General features: G+C 37.3%; 1 pseudogene; it reads right to left on the bottom strand.

Annotated features, from left to right (window-relative positions):
- Positions 1-2,848: 2,848 nt before the first annotated feature.
- LOC109219190 lies at positions 2,849-3,783 on the bottom strand (annotated as a pseudogene).
- Positions 3,784-10,678: the final 6,895 nt, after the last annotated feature.

The following is a 10,678-nucleotide window of genomic DNA, read 5'->3' as shown; positions in this document are numbered from 1 at the left end:
CTAGCTAATACTGAGCTATTAAATTAATAAGTATTGTATCTCGTAAACGTGGAAAAAATAATATTTAGAAAAATAATTATAAAAAAAATTATGGACTATTATATAGTAAAGACATAACAAAAGTTAATAAATAAATACTTTTTAAATAAAAAATTTATTTAAAATTAAATATCATAGCAGTCATAGTGGATAACGTGCAATAATTTTTATTTTAATTATGACATAAAATACTCTCAACTTAATGATCTATGATTAAGAAAAAAGTAATTTTGAATAGTCAACGATTTATTAAGAAAATTTGAGGATTTACAAGGTTAGTTACATGCAATTGCATAAAATTCTATTAGGCGAACCCAGTACACTGGGCGTTGGGCATGTCCGGGGCATAAGCCACGATGGCCGAGGCGTAAGTCTCACGGAACTAAGCCCCACACATAAGCCCAGGGCCCAGGGGCCTTTTACGAGTGCTTCGCCCTGGGGCGAGTCTCAATTCTGCTTTTTAAAACAGAGGTTGAAAATTTTAGAATCATCAGATTGGAGAATATTTTATATAATCGTAGAAGTCAGTACAAGCGGCTCGAAGTGAAGGGAAAATTAGCGTTGCTGACTGTTACAAATGTTTCTCTCCAAAAGGATTTGTGGATTTTGAAAAATTTCGAAAAAGAAGAATGGGAGAGTCATAGCATTCAGATTCCTTGCCAATGGAAAGGTATGGAGGATAAATTGCGACCAACATTTAGTAGTTGTAAAAGATTTTGCAGTTCTTATAATTTTAGAGTGTAACTTTTATGATGTAAGAAAAAATAGTTCGAGATATTTGAAAATCCAAAGAGTTCCAACAGAGGATGTGATTTATGGCATTAATAGTTATGTCGAAAGCCTCTATTCATTGGAAAAAAATTGCATTACTTGTCACCAAGTTAGTTTTGAGGTCGGGATGCACAGATCCTTTTTGAGGAACTGAAATGGAGCTTGACACACCGCGTGGCACCGGGTCACGAAGATCGGAGATAGTTAGGCAGTTAGCTAGAAATAGGTATTTTTCGTGGCAAAATGAGAGATTTTTTTTTTGCGGGCAACTTTTGTCTTTTTTCATAGGCATAGGAGATTATTTGATTTTGGAGATTGACAAACATTTTTGTGAGGTTATAGCCTTATTGCTTAGATTGAACTCAAAAATTACTTTTCATCCGAGATTTCTCGACAATAATTCATTTCTTCTTAGATATTGATCACGCCCAACTATGCCTTATAAAAAGGACAATGCGGTCGCTGCAAATATAATCCGGTTTACAAGTCCGGAGTCGATATCCCACAGAGAGTTAACCTATCAGTTGCAACCTTCAGACCCACCAAGTCTTCAGAATCAGCTTCCCAAATATTTAAATTCTCAATTGAGTGTTCTTTACTAACTAACTTTCAAGTAACTACAATGCTATAACTAATAAAAAGGGTTGTAAACAATTATGAGAAAAAAGCTAAGGCAATGATTTCCCCTATTGATGGAATCCCTTCTGTTTATGCTCATACAAGTTTACCCACACACCTCTATCAATCATGAACACTAATCTTACCGCAAATCTCTCCCAAGTAATCACAGTAATCTACTATTGCACTCTCCCGAGATACACTAGCTTGCTTTATTTAGCACAATTCACTTTAGATTGCACCCAAGGCTTCGTTATTCCTAATCCCGCCTTTAAACCCGCAATTATAGATTCCTCTAATAATCTAGGAGTGGTGTTGTTCAACAAAACCCTAAATATGCACTCTTTTCCAAGTTATGCACACTAAATAGGCACAGCTAATTGAGGATCCTGTCAATTAACTACAACGAACACGAAGTTGAACAAATAAAGATTAAACTAGCAATTTGTATTCACATAAACAAGAAGTTCATCACCCAATAGGTTCCATCAAAGCCTTAGACAAGAAATTTAGCTACTCATAGTTATGGGAGAATAAACTAAACTTGAATTCATCATAAAATCAAAAGAAAAGAAGAAAGATGTTTAGAGTACTTTCTCACAATTGTTCTCCTTGCTAAGAAACCTAAAAAAATCAATACATGCCTCTCTTGGGCGAAGTCTAGTGTTTAAAATAGGGTTTAGGTCTAAAAATCCCGTGTTTTACACTTTGGTCCCCGAAGTTTCTGTGTCCACCGCCGGTTCTACCGCGATCGCGGTAGAACCGCGGTAAAATACCCTCGCGGATCTTCAATTATTCAGAGACTACCTTCCACCGCGGTTTCACCGCGGTCGCGGTGGAACCGCGGTGGACCCTGTACCCGGGCAATTTGGCCTGTTTTGAATGGGTCACTTGGGAAATGCAACAATTAGCCTTTTTTTTCATCAATAGTTGACTCCAAACTGCTCCTTAGCCTTCCTTACACCTATATCACCTGCAAATCATGAAAAGTACCAATAAGAGCATTTTGTTGTCATTTTTCCACATTAAAGTTCACAAGAAGGTGGTTATTCGGTGCGTGATTATAGTCAAATTCACCTATTATCAGATATCTTTGATTTTTTTCATGTCATTCTTTGGGGAAACCATTTTCCTTCGTACCAAACACAACCTTATTTCATCCCCTTCTTGTGTGATTATCAATTGACTATTATGAATATGAATGTGTCTATCAGACTTCTGACTTCCTTACTAGTTACTACTAATTACTCGGGTGTAAAGCTTATTAGTAAAAGACTCTAATAAAGGAGAAGCAAAGTAGATAGGGTAAGTGAGTACACAAAATTTGGTAAGTTGGGTTAGTGGGATGCATGGAATCGGGTCATTGTAACTTGTATGAGACCAGCATAAGACAATTTCAAAGTGTGGGATACACGTACAAAGATTCAAAGACAATTATAGGATACACTTTTGATCAACATTACATTTACATACAAGCTTTTGTTCATATATTACTTAAGTTGTACACACAAGCCTATAACATACAGTGAACTCTAGGCACGGCACATAAATTATGAACTTTGTGACCACCAATGGTCTTTAGTGAAAAAACAATAGCAAATGTGCACCGGATTTCTATTAACTTAAGCAGTTGGATAAGAAGCTTCCATAGCAATTCCACATAGTCCTCCTTTAGTGTCGATGTTTCTTGGCATTCTATTGTAACCTTTCTCGCCCCAACTAGTCCCCCACGACTTCCTCACTAACCAATAATCCGTACCATCACTAATTTTACCATATCCAATAGTTGTGACACCATGATCTAACTCGGTTCCACATTCTCCAACAAAAATACCGCTAGAATCAATTGCGACAATACAGGTGTGTGAGCTACAACTTTAAGTAGAGCAGACTCGCTATTGGCTGGGATATCTACGTAACCAGTAATCTTAGCAGCATGGTTAGATCTCTTTCCAGTTTTACAGGTGCCATCGCTTCCCTCGTAAGCCCATATGGTTTTTTGATGATAAACTTGAAAGCAGCATCCATTAGACCTCCTTCACATCCCATATCTGAACTCATGTCACAGTCCACGAGTTCCTGCTCTGATAAAGAGATCAACGTGCCAGCATTAATCTTGTTTATTCCTTCTATAGCAGCTACAGCAAAAAATGCCCAGCAACATCCTATATATATATATAAATTCATTTTTTGCTACCTAAATCTTTCTAGTGATGCTAATATTTTGTGTTTGAAGTTGATGAAATGTTTAGAGAGAGCAAGGAATTTATAATAGTGAAGGTATTGTTATTTAACATTTTTGCATGATGATTAATGAATTCCCTGGAAAGGCCTGTATGTTATGTATGATTGTGACAATGAATATAGACTCCACACACGTTGCTTTGATGTCGTCAAATGATATATACTAAAAAACCTCTCATTTGTAACTTTCTGAAATGTTCTCTTCCCTTAATCTTGGAATAGAGGCATTCGAGTCCACTATTCCAAATGGTCACGCAAACTATCCGCAGTGCCGGATCTAGGGGAAGCTATTAAAGCAATTGCTTTAGGGCCCCTAGAATTGTAGGGCCCCAAAATTTTCAAATTAATTATATAATAGTATATATTATGAAATTATTAATAAAAGATATTGTCACACCCCAAAAATCGAGGAGCGCGACCGGCGCTCAACCGAGTAAACCCGACTGAGCAAGCCTGTTAGGTTTCATCCTACCCAAACTAATTCATGAATAAAGAGGAGATGAACTCCTTTAATCAAATTCTGATAATATATCATTAACAACTTCCATTTCATTTTCATTAGCAGTTTCAATCATAATGTCCAAAATGTTACAATTTTTATAGTTATGATGATGAAAAACATATTTGCCAATATTTCCAATATCAAACACCACCCACAACCTGTCTACGGAGCCTCTAAATAGAAAAGAAGAGTAATATGGAAATGCCGGCAATAAGGCTCCGGCTATACCTCAAAATACAAAGTACATGATACAACACGATACAGGACCCCGAAAAGAAGTGGGGCTCACCAAGTCCGCTGAAAGGAAGATGCATCACTAGCTGCGACCAACACTGCCTGCTATGGAATCACCTACATCCATTTAAAGATGTAGCGCCCCCGGCAAAAGAGACGTTAGTGTCGTCGAATCGCACTAGTATGTATAGCTAAAAGTTCTCTTTCAAAATAGAATGTCCATATAAGCAGAGACAACACATAGAAACAGCAACTCACAATCAACAATATCCAAATAACCAATTGAAACATAACGATTTTCAAAGTAAGATAATAGTATATATATATATATATATATATATATATATATATATATATTTATATATATTTATATATATATATATATTTGGTTGGGAAATCACTAGCACTGATATTTCCACTGTCTTTGTTAGCACGGAGTCTGATCACGCCCGATCGGCTAGGCCATCTCCCCACGGACAATATGGTTTGACATTATGATGCGAAAGAAAGTTGTCACAGGAGTAGTACCACCATGTGCGCAACATGGAGTCTGATCTCCACCCGATCAGCTAGGCCGCCTTCCCACATATGCCGTGTGGGTTGGCTTTTTCTTTTCCAATTCACAGGTATTAGTTTCATCCCACTTTGGGGGAATAATCACAATTTCACCAATATTTCAATTTCATCCCAAATCACACTCCACCTCTACACCGGCACGTGTAGTTTCAGGTGTGGGCCTTATGACCCACCCTTCCTCGGTCTTTCTAATGATACTCCCAAAATATTTTTTTGTTTAATTGCACACAAAGATAACACATATATAGAAATGTATTCATCCCAGAATCTTTCACATTGTACAAATCTTTATTAGAATATTCAACCATCCACATTAATAATATTCTCTTGGCTCTTTGGGCCTTTCACAAGATTCGTTATTCATGGCACGTTGGCCGCATTTTACATTTCATACTTTCACTTCTTTTAATTTCAAGGATCATCACCAATTACCAATGTACAAAGTATTCCAGAAATCATATACCTCAAGTTCATTAGCAATGGAAACTTTAAACACAAAAGGTTTCCTTCCCAAAGATTGGGGCATACCAACCAGCAATAGATACACACATCAAAGTCATAAACAAGCAATACACCAATTATTCTTGAATTGCTCTTTCCCAATCACAACAATGTACAGTTTCAAAACCGGAGTATGTAAGAACTCGAATCACAGTGAATACATTATAAGACAAGGCATTAGTTAAAACAACAACTTATGGGCATGAATTGAGTACCAAAAGCTTTTAGGCAATTTTGTTTTCGAAGTCATTTTTAAAACAGTTGAGTCAAGGCTCATTTCATAATCTGTTTCACATTTTCTCATTTCATAGGCATCACTAGGCACAAACATAACTTAAGTCGTTGGCACGTCATCCACATTCTATTTCCCCCAATTCGTTTAATGCATTTTCACTCATCTTTATAGATTACCAACAACTAGACACACTCAATCAAAGCATTTGGTACACATAAGAGCAATCAAGCATATCAAGTTTTTCTCACCCAATTGGTATACTAGTTTTCATTTAACATACAACTCAGGCCATACCATTTTAATAAGCAAACCCTACTTTAAACATCTATCTTTCTATATAAGGCTCGTCTGAAATAACCAAGTTTATGAATTTATAGGGGATAACCCGGATTATAGAAATTAGGAACTTTGAGCCAACCATACTTGAACTTACAAAAACATTTATGGAATTCGATTCCAAGAGAGAAAGTTTAGCCAACATACCTTGTTGAGCTTTCCTTAAGTTACAACAATGCCCCAATACTTCTAGCGATAATAATCTATAGGAAGATAACAAAAATTGATTAATAATTAGAAAGACCCCCATGGTGCAATTCTCTTAGGGATTTCATCGAACACCTAACATGTGAAATAGACTTCAAGGCCCTATACTTGACCCTTCTTTCCTCAACTAATTTCAACAAGAAACTACCCAAAAATAGTTGAAAATTCCACATCCTACAACCTAGTGTACATGCATGGCTTATTTTTAACCCTACTGTATATTTGAACTCTTAACCTCTTGCATTAAAGCTCTAGGAGTAGGACTTACCCAGATGGATGATAATCTAGTGGCTTGCTTCCTTGATTCCCGAAGATTTGAACAAGATTAGGTGATTTGGAGTGCTAGGTTCCCTCTTTCTCTCTCTATATTGTTCTTTCCTCTCTCTAAAATCAGTAAAAAATGACCCCAAATGAAGCCCCTCAACCTATTTATGAAAATGGGGTCGGGTTATAAAAATAGGAAAAACAAACCTCCGAAATCGGGTTTGCGATCGCAGAATGGACCGCAAAACAAGAATGTGGGCCGCATAATGCATCGCAAAATAGGTGCCCAAAACTGGGCAACACTGGCCCAATCTACGACAGATCAGCGATCGCAGAGTCAAAAATGCAACATATTTGCGATCGCAGATTCGACACAGGATCGCATTTTTCCAGCCTTTGGTAATTTGATCATAACTTTGTGTAGGAATGTCCAAATGATGAGCGGTTTGAAGCGTTGGAAACTAGACTCGAAGACATTTCATATGATAGGTTGCTCATTATATAAAACCTTATATGTATTTAGATATGCTCATTCAAAGTGTGGACTTGTGCAAACTCATTTGGAATTTTAGCCTATTATGAAATTTTCCAATTTGACTTGGACTTAGGCTTCCCATTAGACCCCGCATAAAACATTATAAGGCTTATACACCTATTTACCAAATACAATTGATGCCCACCATGTTAATAGCATATAAAATATTATAATTAGCCTACCCGGCACCATGAAATCCTAAATTACTTAGCGAAATTTTCCGGGGCCTTACATTCTCCCCCCCTTAGTATCATTCGTCCTCGAATGAGGGGTAGAGTCCGTCCTAACGCTTAACATAGTATATCTCTTTTCTCACCTACCTCAAGTCCCTAAATTTTGACTAACTCCCAAAAATTTTTTTCCAGAAATTTCGGCAGAGTCTCCTTTGTAACTAGGCCTATCCACCTGCCAGAGAATCATCAAAACCATCCTATCAACACATCGACAACGAGACAAAGCACCACAATGTATATATTAATAATACTAATCTCACCATTACAAGCACTACATTATCATAAGGGTACCTGAACATGAACTGCACATTTCTAAATCATAATACCCAGAAGGTACCCTTAAAATCAAAATCAATTGCTATAAATCAAGAGAAAATACTTTCTTTCCACAATACTCTCGGCCTTCAAGGTGGCCTCTTAGACTTACAGCTTTGCCATAACACATTTAGGGAAACAATCTCAACTCCCAAATTACCTAACAAGGATGACAAATAGACACCTCTCATAAGCCAATTATCCATTACCTCCACCTTCAGTAATTCCTATGGGGATTATACACAAAGTATCTCCAACTACCTTCTTAGACATAGGCACATGAAAACATAGGGTACATGGAGGACAATAATTGGGAAACGTCATACTCATAGTTTGGCCTACTTCTTTCATGATTCCACAAATCCCAAAGTGCATTACACCTATTTTACCTTTACTAGCACTTCACATAGTATCTCTATGGAGAAAGTCTTGAGAACAGCTAACTCACTTTCTTTAACTCTATATCTCTATATCGGACACCCGAATTAAACCCTTGGCGACTTTTAACCATTTCTCTATGATGGGCTAGAATGAATATGACTATAGAGTTCCTAGCAAATGTGATTGATTCATCAAATGGCGCTTCCCTTTTGACATATTTGAACCTACACCCTCGGTAGATTTTCTACAAACAGGAAAAACGAGGTTCGAGGTTGGGTTTGAATTATTCAGGAATCCATTAATGTGCTGAGCAGAGTGTTTCATGAGGTTATATGCTAAGAGGCACGAAGATTACTACTACCAATACTGACATGGTTAATCATTGTGACGATATCAATTATCAGAAAAATGAGGCATATGGGTAACTAGTACATTGGCAATAGGAATCGTTAAGGAGGAATATTCAAGTACGTGACCCAGTCGTCTCTTGGAGTGTAGGGAAAATCCGTTTACACAAAAATAAGAATACTCTGGCACCTTGAATGCGATATGGGTTTCAAAATAAATGAAGTTGAGTTATGCTCCAAACATTAACTGACACGAGGAATCTATGCCACAAGCCCATGAGGATAAAAAGAAGTTGGACAATTTTCTATGAGATTGACATATTTCTGCTATAATAATTCTCAGGCTGCAATACCAAGCCATTCCACGGGCGGCTACGATACTAGGAACAAAGTGAGCTACCTACTACGAAATAATAGTGGGCACGAGAGACATACTACAATGGGCAAAGAGAAGATCTTCCTGTGATGGATTTGTGGAAACCTCAGATTTCTCAGAAACTTATACGGACAAGCGACCACTTCAACTGATATGTACACGAGATAGGAGTTGACATGGGCTCTCATGTTACTAGGCAGTGAAAAGGTTTCAGGCTAATATACACAAAGTAACACAGTGGTTGTTCAAACCATAGGATCCATATACAACGGAGAGAGAAAGAGTGGCTTAAGAAGACAGCTTAGAGTCGCCAAAAGATTTCTTCAAACATGCAACATAGAGACCTAGAGTTTCAAGTTGAGGATTGGGTGTTTCTAAAAGTTTCGCCTATGAAAGGTGTTATAAGATATGGGAAGAAAGGAAAGCTCAATCCTAGATACATCGGCCCATATAGGATCCTATGAAGGATCGGGTAAGTAGCTTATGAGTTAGATTTTTCCACCATATTTAGCGGTTGTACACCAGTATTTCACGTGTCATGTTATAACATTCAAGTTTCCAGTATTCAAATCTCATGTCACGACATTTGTGTTTCCAGTATTCAGATCTCATGTTAGAACACTCAAGTCAGTTCAGTACTCAGATACTCATGTCAGTCCAGTACTCAGATATTCATGCCAGCTTAATACTCAGATATTGATGTGAGTTCAGTTCTCAGATATTCACGTCAGTTCAGCACTCGATTATTCGTACCATTCATCAGTATTCATATACCATGTTAGTTCAGAATTCATGTATCCATAACAGACAAGTGTTCATGTATATGTATCATGTTATGCGTATTATTATGCCCTATGGAGCTAGTGTTATACTCTGTTAGCTGGTAGATATTTTGGAGAAATGTCGTAGATATCTAACTTTCTCATTCAGACCTTATATTACAATCTCCATGTCACTCAATGTTTACTCAGTTTAGTAGCCATTCAGTTTAGTATCTCATCAATTCAGTAATCGTGTATTTATTAGGATTAGTATGCAAGTGTTAATGAAAGTTCATGTTCCCACCAGACCCATTTAAGGTCCGAAGTTAGCCGAAGATACAGCCAGGACAATCATTCGAGGACGAATGATCCCAAGGGGGAGATAATGTAACACCCCGTAAATTTGAATCAGTTGTGGATGCATTAAGTGAGTATCAATGTGATGGTTATCAATTGGTTATGATAATAAGAGTGCGAGGCACATCATAAGTGATTTGGGGTCCAAGGAGAGACCTAAGTCTAAGCCAAGTTGGAAAATTACATGATAGACTAAAATTCCAAATGAGTACGCACAAGACACACTTTGGACGAGCATATCTATATGTATATAAGGTGTTATGTAATTCACGACCTATCAAATAAAAGATCTTGAAGTCTAGTTTCTAACACTTCAAAACGTTCGTCATTTGGACACTCCTACCAGAAGTTATGACCAAATTACCAAAAGCTGGCAAAATTTTACACTACCACGCCGCCCCATGCGTCGCCCCATGCGGCGCGGCTGTGTAGATTTACAGAGCACTTCCAAATTTCATGTCTAGACAAATTTTTTCCACCTCACGCGGTGCACCATGTGCCGCGGCTGTGCAAATCTTGGTTTTTTTCAACCCGACCCTATTTTGATATAAAACCTCCGGGGGTTATTTTCCCCACTTCGTTTGGACGAATTTTAGGGGGTTTCCTCCACTATATCAAGACCTCCAACCCCTCCCATCTTCAATTTAAGCAATCTCCATTATCTTAGTGTGAATTCTATCATTTATACACTAGTATTGATGAAATCTACACATAAAATACTTAGATCTTCAAGAGATTTCTTCAAGAACTCAAAGGATGGTTTTGCAAGATTTCTTCCAAAAAGGTAATCCTACACCCTTCGACTTACATGTATGAATTTATTAAGGAATATGAGTATGAATAAGT

Source organism: Nicotiana attenuata, unplaced genomic scaffold (genome assembly GCF_001879085.1).
Source record: "Nicotiana attenuata strain UT unplaced genomic scaffold, NIATTr2, whole genome shotgun sequence".
Lineage (NCBI taxonomy): Eukaryota > Viridiplantae > Streptophyta > Magnoliopsida > Solanales > Solanaceae > Nicotiana > Nicotiana attenuata.
Note: the sequence above shows the minus strand (reverse complement) of the source record. Positions and strands in the feature narration are given on the sequence as shown.